Below are 18,021 nucleotides of genomic sequence, written 5' to 3' on the forward strand. Positions count from 1 at the left end.
ATATAACTAAGCAAAAAACCTAAGTATTAGAACTTTAACTTCTACTGTATTTGGAGTTATTTGCCCTTTAGCACTACTTATTTTATATATTCCTGTTTTCCCTCCCTCCTGTTTACTTCTGGGTTACACTTGCTAAATAAAATCTTACGTTTCATTTCCCCCCAAAGGAACCACTATCCGGATAGTGACTGCCTTTATTTTCTAGTTCATTTCCGCATTCTGGATTCTCAAACACTCCTCTCCTAAGATTGTCTTGTTCTCTTGATAGGTACTGAGGGGAATTGTTTATTCCATTTATTTTCATTCTTTCCCTTTTAATTGATATTTAAAGGTACCTTCCCTTTAAATATGGCTTTTGTTATTTTCTAGAAATTCTGAGGTTTCGGATATTTCCAGACTGTGAGATCTTTTTCTTGTCTGCTTTTTGTTGTCTATTCTAGTCTTTCTCCACCGTGATCAGAGAATACTGTTTGTTTTTACTCTTTATGCTAGCTTATTGTATGTTCAATTTTTGTGAGACTCCGTTATGGACTGAAGTTTGTGCCGCCAAAATTCGAATGCTGAAGCCCTAACCCCACCCCCTAAATGTGGTTGTTTGTCCTTCAAGGAGACCTTTACTTCAGCACAAATGAAGTTAGAAAGGTGAGACCCAAATCTAATAAAAATGGGGTCCCTGTCAGAGGAAGAGAGCTCAGAGATCTTCCTCTGCATTCACAGAGGTCTTGTGAGGACACATCAAGAAAATGACTGTCTCTACCAGGAAAAGAGTCCTCACCAGAAACCAACCCTGACAGCAAAATGATCTTGGACTTGTAGACTCCAGAACTGTGATGAAAGGAATTTCTGTTTTTAAACCACCTGGTCTATGATATGTTGTTATGGAAATCCTAGTAGCTTGAAACACCATCACATTTTTGTTACACTTTGACTTTTCACAGCCTAAACTTTTTTTTTTGACACTATGTGGAATGTACTTACTTTATCTGTTAAATTAAAAAATGTAGAAAACGTGTACTCCTAGAAATTCAAAACAATAACTTGTACTTAGTCGTCGATATTGGCTCTCTGCTATCAGTAGTGATTAAATTAGTATACTCTTCCTGTTCCTGCCTCATCAATGACTATCAGTTTTTTTTTCTTTATTGGTTTTACCAACTTTAAATGACACTTTCTGACCCCTTCTATAATAAATGAAGAATCAATGTATAAACTACTTCTCCATGTTCTCTCATTTCCCCAATTTTTATTAAACTTACAAAACCAACTGCAGTCCCTTTGTTTTAGCCTTTCCATTCTTCTTTTGTTGGCTAACAAAAAAATTGAAGATTGTCTTCCACAGTTTGTTGAAGAATGAAAACAATACACTCTGAATTCAAGTGTTCAAAAAAGTTGGTCAATATCCTTCTGGTATAGATGAACTGTTCAATTTGAGGGCATTATGAAAATTGCTCTTTTGGTTCTGAATTTTCACGCGAACACCTCGAATTTCATCCTCCCAGAGGTAACTTGATCCTTTGACCTGGATCACAAAAGAGAGTCTAAGCTTTACTGATAAAGTCTAACACTGCAATTGTTTCTATGACAAACACTCTATAATAATATTAAATGAGACCTAACAAGCCCTTTCAATCTATTTACTGAAATTTTCTATTATTTCATTTTTAAAATTTTTTATCTTTTTAAAATATTTTATTTATTTATTTGAGAGCGAGAAAGAGAGTGCAAGAGAAAGCAAGCAGGAGAAGGTGGGAGGGGGAGAGGGAGAGGGAGAAGCACACTCCCCGCTGAGCAGGGAGCCAGGACTCTGGGATCATGACCCGAGCCAAAGGCAGAAACTTAACCAAGTGAGCCACCCAGGCACCCCGAAATTTTTTATTATTTTAGACAATGTCTTTATGTTTTTTTTTTTTTTAAAAGATTTTATTTATTTATTCGACAGAGATAGAGACAGCCAGCGAGAGAGGGAACACAGGCAGGGGGAGTGGGAGAGGAAGAAGCAGGCTCCCAGCAGAGGAGCCTGACGTGGGGCTCGATCCCAGATCGCCGGGATGACGCCCTGAGCCTAAGGCAGACGCTTAACCGCTGTGCCACCCAGGCGCCCCGACAATGTCTTTATGTTTTTAACAGCTGATCTAATTTAAAAACTCTGCCTTTCTATTTGAAGATACCAATTATGCATATCTTCTATTTCTTCCCCCTTTCCCCATATATATTACACCTTGCCCATCCTTTCGAACTTTGTTCGTTTCCATTTTGTTCCTTCTTCCCTACTGTTTTCACATGTGCTGCTTCTAACTGCACTTTTCTATGACTAATTTTTCTCTGTCTCCTAGTATGCCTTCCAAATGCCTCGTATGTCTCCTGTGTTCTTGAAACTGCTGTTTTATCCTTCATCATTTTTACAAAAGTGATTGTTTTAATTTTTTGTACTTCCCAGCAAAATATTTGGAAACAGTATCCTTGCTACAACTGCAATCCAGTCTCTAAAACTTGTCAGCTGGGGAAGCTCTGTTCGGAACTGACAATTATTTTTTCTCAGCATTTGAAGATATAAATCTTTTGTTCCCTAACCTTTCTTTAGTTATTTGAAGGCCTGATACTTCTTTAACTGTTGCTCCTCTAATTCTCATTGTTTTAGATTTTGTTGTCTTTGATATTCTACCGATTCACTTAATGTATCAGTGTAGACATAACTTTATCAATCCTTCTCAGAACATGTCCATCATAAATATTCAATTTGGGGATATTACCCCTCAAATATTAGATATCCTCAATTATTCTTCAGGACTCCAATTTGGACATATTTGACTTATTACCATCCTTTATCATCCTTAATTCTTTCTACCATTTTGACATCTCTGGCTCTGCTACATTCTGGGTAATTTTCTCAATACTATTTTCCAGTTCACTATTCTCTCCACAGCTGTGTCTAAATTGAAAGCTAAACTATTGTTCACTGAGCCTTTATTTATTTAGGAACACTTCGTACATTTGAGTGTCTTCCTTGCCCAGGGGCCATGCTAGTCTTCTCTGTATCTTTCTAATTTTATTCTATGTGCTGCCAAAACAAGCACTACTGAGTCTTTAAATGTAAATGGGTGCACTTTTTTCAATCATGAAAATAAACTGTTCAACATATCCAGAAAATATATTTCACTGGCGTCTTTTGAAAATCTGCCTGGTTATCTTCTTCTTAAAGGTTTATTCTTACCTCTTGCTTATAATCTTTTAAGTCTATAATCATTTCAAATACTTTATATTCTTTTTGTTAAGGGAAGATTCACAACTTTTTGTTTATTTATTTCTTTTTTAAATAAACTCTATGCCCAACCTGAGGCTTAAACTCATGACCACGAGATCAAGAGTCCCATGTTTCACCGACTGAGCCAGCCAGGATTCCCAAATACTTGACATTCTTAATTCAACAACTGTATTATTTGACGCTCCGGCAGAATTTAATCCTGTTGTTAGCTGTGTTTGGGTTCTTGCTGCTCATGATGGATAACTTTCTTGGGATATTTTTTTTCTATGTTTAATTCTGAACTCTTCTTAGAGGTGCTTCACTGAGGGTACAGACCCTAAGACTCCTGCTTCCAACTCCTTACCTTGAGTAGGCTTAGAATAAAATGCAGATCAATTTTAAATTCTTCTCTAGACAGGGGTGTATTTTTCTGGGAGGAAGGTAACAAAAACATATATAAAGGAAAACACTGAGATATAGCCTTTTAAAAAAAGATTTATTTTATTTACTTATCTGAGAGAGTGAGTGAGTGAGCGAGTGAGCATGAGTTGGGGGGGGCAGCAGAGGGAAAGGGAGAGAAGCAGACCCTCTACTCAGCAGGTAGCCCAATGCAGGGCTCGATCTCAAGACTCTGAGATCATGACCTGAGCTGAATCCAAGAGTCCAACCCTTAAACAACTGAACCACCTTGGCTCCCCACTGAGACAGAGCTTTTAAAAAATAACAACAACAAAAAACAGTATCTAAAAAGGAACAAAGATATGAACAGACAATTCAAAGAGAATTAAATAGCAGAACAAGAAAACATGTTCAAACTCACTAGAATAAGGGAAGAAACAAATGCTAAAAGATAGGGCTTTTGGGGTGCCTGGGTGGCTCAGTTGTTAAGCGTCTGCCCTCAGCTCAGGGCGTGATCCCAGGGTCCTGGGATCAAGCCCCACATCAGGCTCCCTGCTCTACTGGGAGCCTGCTTCTTCCTCTCCCACTCCCCATTGCTTGTGTTCCCTCTCTCGCTGGCTGTCTCTATCAAATAAATAAATAAAATCTAAAAAAAAAAAAAAAGAAAGAAAGAAAGAAAGAAAACAAAAGAAAAGAAAAGATAGGGCTTTTATACTTTGCCTACTATGAGTGACTACCAAGAAGTGAAGGAGAATGAAGAAAATAAATGAGACCTCAAGAAACATATTCACAGAATTTAACGGGAGGGCAAGTTACAAAGAGGAAGACAGGAAAAGAATAAAAATTACAAAAATATTTTAAAATATCTCCTTCTAAAAGATATTATGGATTTATACTTGAAGGCAGATTTTTACGAAGTTTGGCTTTAGTCTCAAGAAAGCCAAACAACTAAACGCTTACTTTCATGTTCTTTCTGGTATTATAAAACTTAGGAGTAATCAACATAATAAATTACTAGAAATTATAATCAGTCTAACATTGTCAGTAATACAAATAAGGGATGACGCTCGGATATGTGGTATTATTTGAATATTCACGTTCAAATAAAGGTTAAGAATTCCATTTGAAACATGAAGAACTTCTTTATGGGTATCATATATTAACATTTAATAAGCAGAGGTCGATGTATTATTGCAGAACTGAAATGCTGAAATACTTAATCACAAAAGCTGTTAGTTTCATGTTCTAAAACAAGAACTATCAAATAAATAAACAAGGAAACTGACAATATAACGAGTAAGTTATCTAAATTAGTATCAAATTTTAAAATTAAGTAAATAGATGCTAATAGAATTTAAATAATCATAAAAGACAGAATAACAGAATTGCATTTATATCATAATTCTCACCTTAGAATTTCAGTGCACTAAGCAAAATAACATTAAACATTAACTTTTAAGTAAAATGTTTTACTCTCTTTAATCCTTGGAACTTTCAAGGAAAATACCTTTAGCAATTTTTCATGTTATGTGAAAATTAATTAAAAGCATGTCAACTCAAAGTTTCACGACAGAAAGTCCAAAATAAATCATCTTCACCCATCATAACAACCTTTGATCTGGACATAAAGAATAGTATTTTTAAAAAGTAGAAAATGTTAGAGGAAAATAAAATATCTGCAACAAGTGTGGCTCTTACTCCACAAAAAAAAATTAAATGCTTTAAGATATCTTCATGAATATGATTCAGGACGCCTGAAATCTGAATAAGCACTGCTACAGACTGACATTCATTTTCAGTAGTTGATAAATATTTTTTTGAGATCTGCCCACAAAGTTCCTCTGAGAAAACATCCCATTGAAAAACTTGTTCCTAAATCTCATTCAACTGTAAACAAAATGTGAATATGATTAGATACGCTACTTCTATTTCTTGCACATCAAACATTCAGAAATATAAAAAACATGCAAGCTTGGCAACATGAGATGATAAAACTTCTGCTTTGGTTTTTGGTGAAAGCTGCATCTCACACTGCTTAACAACAGAATGAATCTGACTAAAATAAACTGTACAGAATGGAAAACCAATAAAGAAACAAAAAATAAGTTAAATTATTGTTTAATTAAGATTGACAATAGAACAAACATAGTGAAGACTATGAACGATTTGGGAATTATAAGAGGAGAATGTTCTGTTCAGGGGCGAGTGGGTAGCTTGGTCTGTTAAACATCGGACTTCAGGTTAGGTCATGATCCCAGAGTCCTGGGATCTAGCCCCACGTCAGGCTCCCTTGCTTGTCCTTTTCCTTCTCTCTCTTTACCTGCCCCTGCTCGTACTCTTTCTCTCAAATAAATAAATAAATAAATAAAATCTTTAAAAAAAAAACAAAACAACCATCTTGTTCACATCTTCAAGTTGTATGTTTAGAGAATTAGAGCACAGACTTACTATCTGTAAACAGAAATACAGTAGTAGGCTATTTACATCATTCTTGTTACACTAGAGATTTTGAAATTAAGTTTCCATCTACTTAATGAAACAGGAAGGCTGGACTTATTACGTTAAAAGAAGAGTTTTTGAAATATAGAAAGCTCTAATATTACTCTACAAACAACAATATGAACATAGGAAAACTTATTCAAAATAGTCTGTTTACTGGAAATCACTGGAACAGTGTTGTGCGTTAGGAGTGTGTGTGAATGTGTGAAGGTTACCTGCTGGAAAGTTCCTCCTACCTATTGTTCTATTACATGGCAGATACTGAAACTAGTGTTCATGCAACGAAAGCTGAGATGCAGATGGAAACTCAGACAACTCTATTACCTTGTAAACCAATCACACACACCTCCATTGCAATGTTCACAGATACAAGGTTTATTAAGAATTTAGAATGTTGCCACTCCATCCTAACAAAAAGTAAAAAGCTAATAAACAAACTGAAAAATCAACAGATCTTCTTAGATCCATACTGGAAGTGAGGTCATAGGGCAAACTACTACTGCCACCCGAACTGGAGTGACCGACAGAGAGCCCTAATTTACCAGAGCAGAAAACCATGAGCTGAGACATTGATGGGAAGCAGTGACAGGGTAGCCCTGAATTTTAATTGGCAAACTGTGAGAGGCTTAGTGCACAGATGTCTGGGAGCTGAAAACTCCAGGAAGAATCAGCCACTGAGATCCCCCATTTTGAGTTTTAGCTCCTGCATCTGTACCAGATTCTCACACTGAAAAAATCCCCCCCCCCCACTTCCCACAGGAGGAGGGGGAAAGGTAACCATTTTGAAATATGTCAGAGCATTCTACTGACAAGGTCTGCCCTCAGGAGACGCTACTAAGCAGAGCCTAATGTGTTAGAATTTAACAAAGCCTAACTGCTTTGGGGGAAGGGAAACACCCAACTTTAGCCTACTCTAGCCATCCTGTCCTACCTCAAGAGGAGAGGGGGAAACAGAAGCATTTGTGAAGTTCAGTCTAGAAGTACAGGCTCCCTAAAAGACTGAAGTCTAAAGAACACCTCCCCTCCCCTCCTCTCCCCTCATACCTTATCACCACATCACTACAAGTCTAGAGAGCAATTCCTTTTACCCAGTACCTTATGCCCACCTATGAAGAAAAAATTACAAGACATACTAAAAGACAATACAGTCTGAAGACAGAGAAAGCATTAAAATCAGGCTCAGGGCACCTGGGTAGCTCAGTCGGTTAAAGAGCCAACTCTGGGTTTCAGCCCAGGTGGTGATCTCAGGGTTGTGAGACAGAGCCCCACCTCAGGCTCCAAGCTCAGTGCTGAGTCGGCTGGGACTCTCTCTCCCCCTCCCAACCACATGCTTGGACATGCGCGCTCTCTTTCAAAAATAAATAAATAAATCTTTTAAAAAATCAGGCTTAAATATTATAGGAATGTTAGAAGTATCAGACTAGGAATTTAAAACAACTATGATTAATATGCTAATTGATAACACATGCAAGAACAGATGCGCAATGTGAGCAGAGAGGTGAAAATTCTAAGAAACAAACAAAAAGAGTTTCAGAGAACAGAAACACTAAAAAAATCAAGAATGGCTCTGATGAGCTCCTTAGTAGACTAAACATGGCTGAGGAAAGAATCTCCAAGCTTAAGCCTAACTCAACAGAAACCTCCAAAACTAAAAACCAAAGAGAGAGAGAGAGAGAGAGAGAGAGAAAAGGACAGAAGACCCAAGAACTGTGGGACAACAATGTAACATCTGCATAATGGGAATATAAGAAGAAGAGAGAAAGGAACAGGAAAAATATTTGAAACAATGACTGATAATTTCCCTAATTTTATACCAGCCACCAAACCAAGTCCGGAAAGCTCAAAGAACAGTAAGCAGGTAACTGCAAACAAAACAAAACAAAACAAAACAAAACAAAACAAAAACCCTATCCCTACACACATCATCTTCAAACTATAGAAAATCAAAGATAAAGGGGCACCTGGGTGGTTCAGTCGGTTAAGTGTCTGCCTTGGGCTCAGGTCATGATCCCAGGGTCCTCAGATAGAGCCCCACATCAGGCTCCCTGCGTGGGGAGCACACTTCTCCCTGTCCCTGTGCCACTTGCTCTCTTTAAACAAACAAACAAACAAAGCAATTTTTTTAAAGAAAGAAAGAAAAGAAAAAAGGAAAAAAAATCAAAGACAAAGGGAAAAATCCTGAAAAGAAGACAGATGGGAAAAACACCTTGCCTACAGAAAAGCAAAGGTAAGAATTATATCTAACTTTTTGGAACCATGCAAGCAAGAACAGTGGACTGAAATTAAAATGTTAGAAGAAAAAAATCACCAACCTAGAATTCAGTACCCTGTGAAACTACACTTTAAAAGTGGAGAAGAAACAAAGACTTTCACTGACAAACAAAAATTGAGGGAATTTGGGACGCCTGGGTGGCGTAGTCGTTAAGCGTCTGCCTTTGGCTCAGGGCGTGATCCTGGCGTTCCGGGATGGAGTCCTACATCAGGCTCCTCTGCTGGGAGCCTGCTTCTTCCTCTCCCACTCCCCTGCTGTGTTCCCTCTCTCGCTGGCTGTCTCTCTGTCACATAAATAAATAAATAAATAAATAAATAAATAAATAAATCTTAAAAAAAAAATTGAGGGAATTTGTATCCAGCAGACCTGCTTTTGCAAGATGTTAAAAGTTTTTGAGAGAAGGAAAACGACAGTTCAGAAACTCAGATCTACATAAAGAAAGGAAGACCACTGAGAAAGGAAAAAGTGCAGGTAACATATAAGCTTTTATTTTTCTTATTCTTATCGATGTAAAAGATAAGTGTGTTTAAAATAATAGCAACAATGTATCTGACAAGGTATGATTTTATATATATATCCTTATACATAAGTGAAATGAACAATGGTGATGATACAAAAGAGGGGAGGGAGGAATTTGGGTTATTTTGTTATTAAGATGTACCCATGAAGTGACAGTGTTATCTGAAAGTGGACTTGGCATAGTTGTAACTGTGTATTGCAAACTCTAGGACAATCACTAAAAAATATAAAGAAAAAGGTTTATGGACAAAATTTTCCCCAATGATAGTAAGAAACATAAGTTATTCGTAAAACTATGTTAGAAATTAGAAATATAGGGGCATCTGGCTGGCTCATTCAGTTTCATAAAATCCCTAGGTTTTGTTATCTCATCTTATAAGGCCTTTAATTCTGATGTCTCCCCAAAAGTCTTCATTTGTTTCCATGCAGCTATATCTCGAAATTACTTAGCAATGTGCACTTATGGAGCAGTCTGTACGTGAGCATCTCTGGAGTGATTTATGGTCATTAAAATGAAATAAAAGACACGAACAGGCAACCATAAAAGGCAGCATGTGAGTTAGCAAGTCAGCATGATGATATTTAGGCTTAATTCCCTGGGACTTAAGGAAAGCTATGCCTTCTTTGAATTCGGTTCAAAAATGACTTTTTCCATTAGCAAGATCAACAATGAAATGAGAAATATTCACATTCACGGTACCTCTTTGTACACCACTCAAACAAACCACGATACAGACTCAAGCAGATATCCTTAACACCCAACACTTTAAGAGAAAGTGAATTGCTCAATCAGCCAAATGCAGCACTGATTAGAGAAGTGTCTACTACAAAATGAAAGAATTGAGGATGAACCTGATGAAACTGACTAGGATAGTCTGAATTCACAGTGCAATAGAAGATACCTGCTTCCCCCTCCATTTACGGGAGCAGATGTTTCCATAATGGACGATATTTTGGGAAAAGAGTGGCATCTTATTTTGTCTCCAAGGCTTAAAAAGATCGATGCTGCCCCCTTAGCTGTTTGTGTATGGAAAGGGAGAAAAGACGGCTTTACTGCTATGTGAAGATCATGAGAATTTGCATAATAGCTGCTGCCAGGGAGAAGCTGAGCTCTGTGCCAACTGCTTTCCCCTTCTCTACTACAACATAACTAGCTCAAGCAGCTTCCAAAATAAACAATCAACATGAAGGTAAGACAACAGCACTCCGTTCAAAGCAGGACCTGGAGATACCTATACACCATCAGGTCTTCCAGCGTGAATAACTTTTGTCAACAAGAACACGGGAGTGGAAAAACAGCAGTGGATAATGTAGACCTACATTCTGGACCTTTTCATAAGTTGGTACAAGAAAGACGACACTCACAGATGACACTTAACTCACAAGGTGCAGGTAAGATGAGAGAATGTAACCTCCTATTCCCTGGATAGAGCTAAGGAGCCTAAACATGAAAAACTGGTTAAAAAGGAAAAAAAAAAAAAAAAAGGCACCAGGATAAACAACACCTGACAGTAGCAACAAAAAAACAGCGTCACTTGGGCTCATCTTGTACCATCTTTTAGTGGATGAGTCACTAAGATGTGTTAAATGCTTTGAAAAGGTGTCTGACATCTAAAAATGTTTTCTTAAACTAAGAACCTAATGTGGGGTTGTTTTTGAATGGAGATATTGCAGACAGCTTAGTTTATCACTCTGTGTTGTGGTAAAATGAAGAAAGGTTTTGTTCGACCTACTATAAGATGATTATAAGATGAATGGGTTTTCTAAGGGTAGTCACCGAAGTTGTGATTTACCAGGAAATTCATGAAACAGCCATAGGTAAGAACACTAATTTCTTAAAAGTAGCAAACTATAGTTTTAAATAGACCTAAAAGTTTTAATACACGCTTTTAGTAACTGAAAGAAGAAAATATTTATGAGTAGTTCAGTTAGGAAAATATATGCAAAAGCACCATCTTAGGGCTACAGAAACAAATCCTCTTATGCTCAAGCTAAATGTTAAGGGGTATATTTTTGGTGGTGGTGCTGTTTTGTTTTTGTTTTTTTTTTAATGCTTACAGATCTTAACACCCAGTCCGTAATCTTAATGACCTATTTTTTAAGCATGGTTTGTGATCCTTAAATGCAAAAACTAAAATGATCACCCTGACACTCAAGGAAAATTCATTCACTACTAAACAAAAGACAAACTAATAATTGCACTACAATGTGACACAAGTTATAAAACAGCAATATCTGCAGTGGAAGCACAGAGGTTACAGCTCAGGGAACCTTTCGTAGAACTGGGTGACATGTGAGCTGAGTCTTTCTACCCTCTCATCCTCCTTCCTTTCTCTATTGCATACGAAACTTTTTTCTTTTTGCTTTTTATTTAATAACTCAGTAACAAATTTTTCTAATTTTTCATTTTTAGGTTAGCTAATTTACTTCCTGAGATTGCAACTAACAGAAAAATGTGTCACCAAGTAAGCACAGGAGAATTTCCAGTTGTCTGATAATTCCTAGTAGTCACAATCAATATGCAGCTTAAAGAAAAGTGACCAAGCACCCTTTTGCCTAAGGCTTCTAATTGTCAGTATCAATCTGTGATTTCCTCAGCAGTCTTCTGTAGCTCCTATCCATGCCATGAAGAGCTAGACAAGGAACTATGGGATAATCGCACTCAGCAATTTTGGCAAAAAAAAAAAAGGTGGGGTTCAGAAGCAGGTTCTATCTTATTTCACTGTTGTTACTGTGAAAAGTTATTACTGAACTCTGCAATTGTTAGAATCATCTTTCTCCGTTCACATATATTCTGAGGTGTTACTAATTCCTTGTAGCTTGGCTAAAAATAGCTAAAATATTCTAGTATACCTATCTACCATCTGCACATTTGTGTCAGAATGCCTTTGCACACCTAAACTCTGACTTCCTAACACAGTAGCAGAACTTTTTACTGCAAGCTTGTATACTTGACTTTGACATGTTTTCCAAAACTGATGGTAAAATATACATAGTAGATAAAAACTTAGCTGTTAAAAAATAAAGAGTAGAAAAAGATCAAATTTAATAGTTCAGAACCTATTTTGTTTAAAGAGTGAGTAGTGGTTACTATCTGACTTTACCAATGTTACCATTTCTAACATCTTTGTTCATATTATCTTCTTTTGCTAATCTGTATAATCACAATTTAGATAATAGACTCTGGATAAACGAAAGCCTTAGGAACACCATAATCCAGCTTGAAGACACATACCTATATTAAAGGGTTCCAAGAAAGTCACAGTTAACGTGAAAACAACCATTCACTCCCTTCCTTGGTAGGTCTTCACACCATCTTATATACTTCTCTTAACTCCTGACATTAGGTACTTGTTGGTACAAAGTGATACCCATTTATAACAAAAAGGTGAAGGTTATTATATAGCTCTTGGATAATGCCCTCATATTTTCCCACCTTTTAGTTGTGAGGGGAGAGGGGGATATTAGACATACAAGTTCCTTTTCTTCTGGAAAAAAGAATTCTTAATTCTGTGAAGCAGAATTCCATTATGAAGTAGTTGGTTTAAAAAAAAAATCTTTAAACAAACCAACACACCATGAACGGTCATGTTGAGCTTTGCCAGCTGTATCCTGAGCCCCCAATACACTTCATCTCCCTTTCTCCTTTAATAGTTAAATCCTTGCAACTCATCTTAAACCTGATCTCTAATGCCACCTGCTGTTGCAGTTCTGTGTGCTCAAGAAGCGGCACCACTCTGCCCCAATATTATTCCTGCTTGACTTTCATTCCTGCACGAAAGACCAAGGTAGTTCACTATTAACAGATCTGTAAAATAAAATTCAGGTACTACACCTTGGTAAGATTTAACACGACAGCTATAAATGATAGGGCTCCTACTAACTACAACCATAAATAATTCCAAATTTCTCAAAAAAACCTTCCAAAAAAGCAATTTTAACTTTAAAATGTTTCCTCTTTCTAAAAGGAATAGTAATGTAAAGTACAACAACAAAATTTTAGAACTTGAAAAACAAAGGAAAAAACCCCTTAAAAACAAATGGGTATGGTCATGCAATTTTTAAAAAAATTTTATGTTAGAAGCAACACTACATGGTTGAAAAACTGAAACACTTTGTAAGAACAGAGAAGAAACTTCAACCCAAGTTTCTTAAGAAGAAAATGCAGACAAAAAATGGACTTTCCCTAAGTTTTGAGTGCAACACTAAGAAAGCAGAACATGTAAGTACCCCAACTAGTCCTCCACTCTATTTTCTCAGGACTCGCCTACACTAAAGGGCTTTCATATTTTTATCCTATACCACAACTGACAAATGTCTGTGAGACATGCTAACTTTGCCTCTGCCCTTATATTTACTTTGCCCAACAAAGCCCATCTCTTTCTAGCAAATCCTAACAGATGCCAATACCTAATTCTGAATATGAACCTTCTGTAAAGCTTTCCTTGCATAACTTCCACCCACCTCCTCCCAATGATTCTGTGAATTCCTAAGTACTCTGTATGTATTTTTATTATGGATGTTATCACATGATAATAACCTATTTACTGCACAGGATAGGCACTCAAATATTTTATGGAGAAATAGATAAAGAATACTGTGAGGCTAGACTAGAGATTACATTTAAAATTAAGTGATACAAAACTTGATCTTCCTTTGTGAAAAGTACAATTATGAGTAATATAAGTAATACAAGTAAATATAAGTAATTCAAGTAAATTATTAATTCCTTGACCAGTTATCTAAAGCGTAATAGACATGGGTGCCTGGGTGGCTCAGTCAGTTAAGCCTCTGACTCTTGATTTCTGCTCAGGTCATGATCTCAGGGTCGTGAGAGCCAGGCCCATATCATAACTCTGCGCTGGGCATGGAGCCTGCTTAAGATTCTCTCTTTCCCTCTCCTTCTGCCCCAGCCCCTACCCCCCCCCACCCCGCTCATGCACACTCTACCCCTCTCTCTCTTTCAGGGGGGCGGGGGGAGGAAAGAAAGAAAGAAAAGCCAAAACCTAGGTAGTATCTAACCCATTTTTTCCACAACATTTCATTTCAAAACAACAGGGATTTGTGTGCAGCAATTTAAAAACTGCTAGGCAAATTAACTATACTAACCAAGAGCTGAGATACTATTATCCGTATATTTTCTTATTAAAGAAACATTGATCTATGAATTCTGTAATTTAATAAAATCTCAGACCAACAGGACTTAATTAGAATACCTGGATTCATGTGGGTTTTAATAACTCTCCATAAAAATCACTTCACTGAAATTCGAAATTACCACTTCAATGAGCTGTTTCCTAAAGAATCTTTTACATCGGCACAGGCATTTCTTTTCCAAACAGAAAACTATCTTTTGGAGGAAAATTACAATTAGTGCTGTAAATTTTATTTATAATCTACTGTGCTCATTAAATCCACTCAACTAGGCTAAAATGACACTGGCAGAATGTTAGTCAACATAGTACTAGAGGTTCAATGCTCTGCAACCTAAATTGTAATCAGTGTATGGTGGTATTGAAAGAGACCCCAATCCCATTAAGCTCAAACAGGTTTAGTTTTAATCACCTGCCACAGGAAACAGATATTTTGGGTATTTTTCATTTGTCACAAAAGTACCTTTTTTTGGCTTAGTATCCTAAGTAAACTAAGATCACATATAACTGTACATACATGCTGCACAATTCCAAAACTGGAATTTTGTTTAAATGCCAGAAAGGAAGATACCACTACCTCTTCTCCTTTTAAGTTCATGTATAATAAATGTAGGTAAATCCTATAACTTCCACCTCTACTTTCACTTTCTAAAATGCTGCTACAGAAGAATGAATAAACCATTCTGACAACTTATGAAATGACAGATACCACATGAAGTGGCAAGACAACAAAATCCAAATTTTTATAGGAAAATTTTTTTTAAAGGTTTTATTTATTTGACAGAGAGAGAGACTGAGCATGAGCAAGGGGGAGCAAGAGAGAGAGGCAGACTCCCTGCTGACCAGAGAGCCTGATGTGGGGCTCGATCTCAGGACCCTGAGATCATGACCTGAGCCAAAGGCAGCCACACAACTGACTGAGCCACCCTGTTTTTTCTTTAAAAAAAAAAAAAAAAAAGATTTTATTTATTTATTTGAGAGAGCAGGCCCACAGTGCGGGGAGGGGCCGAGGGAAAGGGAGGAGCCGATTCCGGACTGAGCTCCCTCCCCACTGAGCTCGATGTGGGGCTCAATCCCAGGAACAAGAGACCAGGACCTGAACCAAATCAAGAGTTGGATGCTTAACCCACTGAGCCACGAAGGTGCCCCAACTATTTATATTTTTTTTTTTTTTTTTTTTTTTTAAAGATTTTTTATTTATTTATTTGACAGAGATAGACAGCCAGCGAGAGAGGGAACACAAGCAGGGGGAGTGGGAGAGGAAGAAGCAGGTTCCCAGTGGAGGAGCCTGATGTGGGGCTCGATCCCATAACGCCGGGATCACGCCCTGAGCCGAAGGCAGACGCTTAACCGCTGTGCCACCCAGGAGCCCCAACCAACTATTTATATTTTTTAATGGGGGAGGAGGGAGACACATGTATTTGCCTGTATATACATAATATATTTGTGGGAGATATTACAGACTTAATGTTGGAGTTATTTTCCCGGAAAATTCTTTGCAACAATTTTGGTTTCAAAACAACTAGCTCTTGGCGTGCCTGGGTGGCTCAATCAGTTAAGTGTCTGCCTTGGGCTCAGGTCATGATCCCAGGGTTCTGGGATAGAGTCCTGCATCAGGTTCCCTGCTCACTGGGGAGCCTGCTTCTCCCTCTCCCACTCCCCCTGCTTGTGTTCCCTCTCTCAATGTCTCTCTGTCGAATAAATAAATAAAATTTTAAAAAATAAAATAAAAATAAAAAATAAAAACAACTAGTTCTTAATGCGGTATTATTTTCCAAGTGTAAATGTTAACCTGAAAATGCATTCAATATACAGATCAGTTTTCTTCATTTTGACTGAGAAATGGTTGTTCTGCTTAATCATTATCGCAGTTGCTAAGGGGTTATCACGAGATTGTCTAAAAGGGGATTCCAAAATAGATTTTCTCAGAGGGGGAGAAGGGTAATGACGGTTAATAGTATTTCATTGTTTCCTTTTTATCTCTTAAATTCTGAATCATAGGAGTTTATTACCTAATGAAATAATATTTTCTGGTCCAATATCTATACTCTTACACATTTTATTTTATTTTATTTTATTTTATTTTATTTTATTTTATTTTATTTTTAGTGGGGGAGGGGCAGAGGGAAAAGGAGACAGGGAATCTTAAGCAGGCTCCACACATGGCACGAAGCCCGGTGTGGGGCGCAGTGGCCTCAATCTCTCCACCCTGAGATCATGACCTGAGCTAAAATCAAGAGTCGGATGCTTAATTCACTGAGTCACCCAGGTGCCTCTACACACGACATTTTTAATAATAGCTTCCCATGTCCAAAGTATTAGTTTCTGAATTCAGAGGGCAAGAATGATAAAACCTGAAAAAAACATAGAGGAAAATCTTCATTAAACTGGATTTGACAGTGATTTCTTGGATAGGACACCAAAAGCACAGGCAATAGAAGAAAAATAGATAAACTGGAGTTCATCAAAACTGAAAACCTTTGTGCATCAGAGGACACTTATCAAGAGAGTGGGAAGACAACCCACACAGGGGGAGTTAATATTAGCAAGTCTTATATGCAGAATGTATAAACCCAGAAAACTCACCAACAAAAGAACAGCACAATTAAAAAAGTGCCATACCAATTTATTCAACAGCAGCAGTGGATGAGAGGAGAGCTTGTTTCCCTAGATACCTTCCAACACTCAATTATTATTATCATTAATATGAAATTTTTCAGTTTTGCCAAAATGTAATAAAAAGAAAGGTAAGTCTCAAAATTATTGAAACATAAACCAAGTACGCCTTCACACCAAGGACACAGCACTGTAAATCAGTTATGTCTTTAAAAACACATTAAATTAAAAAACATATTAAATACATTATAAATACATTAAATAAGAACAGAATGAGGACCCTTAAAATCTATGATATAACTTCAAATGAAAGACATTAAAAGCATCATCCTCTAATACTTTCTCAAAAGAATGAACTAAACGTCAAACTCCAGTTGTTAATGTGCCAGTTCCTAAACAATGAATTGAAATTTTTCATAATTAGTGACATATTTGAATCCCTCTAAATAACAAAGTTCATGAGTAAACTATAAATTTAACAGTATGTCACATAAATTGAGAAAAAGAAAAATTTCACTCATGGAACTGAACTTGGGTTTTGCTTTTAAAAATTATATAAACAGTTAAAAAAATTACATAAACAGCAATCATTCAGTACTATTCATAACAGCAAATAACTTATTTTTTCAGAGGGTCTTGTTTTTGCTCTCTGAATATTGCTCAAAGAAAAATTCTATGGAGAGATAAAATATATGATCTATATTTGTTTTTATTAGAAATGTAAGGCCTAATATTTGCTTTATTTTTTTATTTTATTTTTTCATGGAGGGAGAGAGGGAGAGAGAGAATCTTAAGCAGGCTCTGTGCCCAGCACAGAGCCAGACGTGGGGCTCAATCTCACAACCCTGAGATCATGACCTGAGCTGAAATCAAGAGTCAGACACTTAACTGGCAGCCACCCAGGCGCCCTGTAATATCTACTTTAAAAGCAACACTGACAAAAACCCAAATACTTTTGAAGAATTGGGGGTAAATGCTACAGTTGTATTTGAAAAAGCCTTGTTTTAAAATAAATAAAACAAAGCCCCCGCACTTTCTTAAGACTACCAACATGCCTCATAATAGTCCATCTTTCCTTCCTTGGCCAAGGATGCTTAATCATTTTAGAGTCATGAACTCCTTCGAGAAACTGGTGAGAGCTATGTAAAAATGCATCCAAACAAACACAAAACTCTATACAGACTGTCACACTGTGAGGACAACTCCACACACCCGCACCCTCCCAGGGGCCGCAGGTTGTGAAGCCCTACATCAGGCTGTAACAAGGAAAAGAAAACATTCATAGGAACCTGTCACATGCCAGATGCTTTATATAAATTTAA

At 37.0% G+C, this 18,021-nt stretch overlaps 1 protein-coding gene and 1 non-coding gene across 2 annotated transcripts in view; both read right to left on the reverse strand.

Annotated features, from left to right (window-relative positions):
• ASH1L (ASH1 like histone lysine methyltransferase) overlaps positions 1–18,021 on the reverse strand; it is a 162,897-nt gene that overhangs the window by 126,170 nt on the left and 18,706 nt on the right.
• Positions 2,968–3,074, reverse strand: LOC121104123. The gene has a single exon (XR_005836493.1). It is a non-coding gene; the product is annotated as a U6 spliceosomal RNA (small nuclear RNA).

Source organism: Ursus maritimus, unplaced genomic scaffold (assembly GCF_017311325.1).
Source record: "Ursus maritimus isolate PB19 unplaced genomic scaffold, ASM1731132v1 scaffold_2, whole genome shotgun sequence".
In the NCBI taxonomy this organism is placed as follows: domain Eukaryota; kingdom Metazoa; phylum Chordata; class Mammalia; order Carnivora; family Ursidae; genus Ursus; species Ursus maritimus.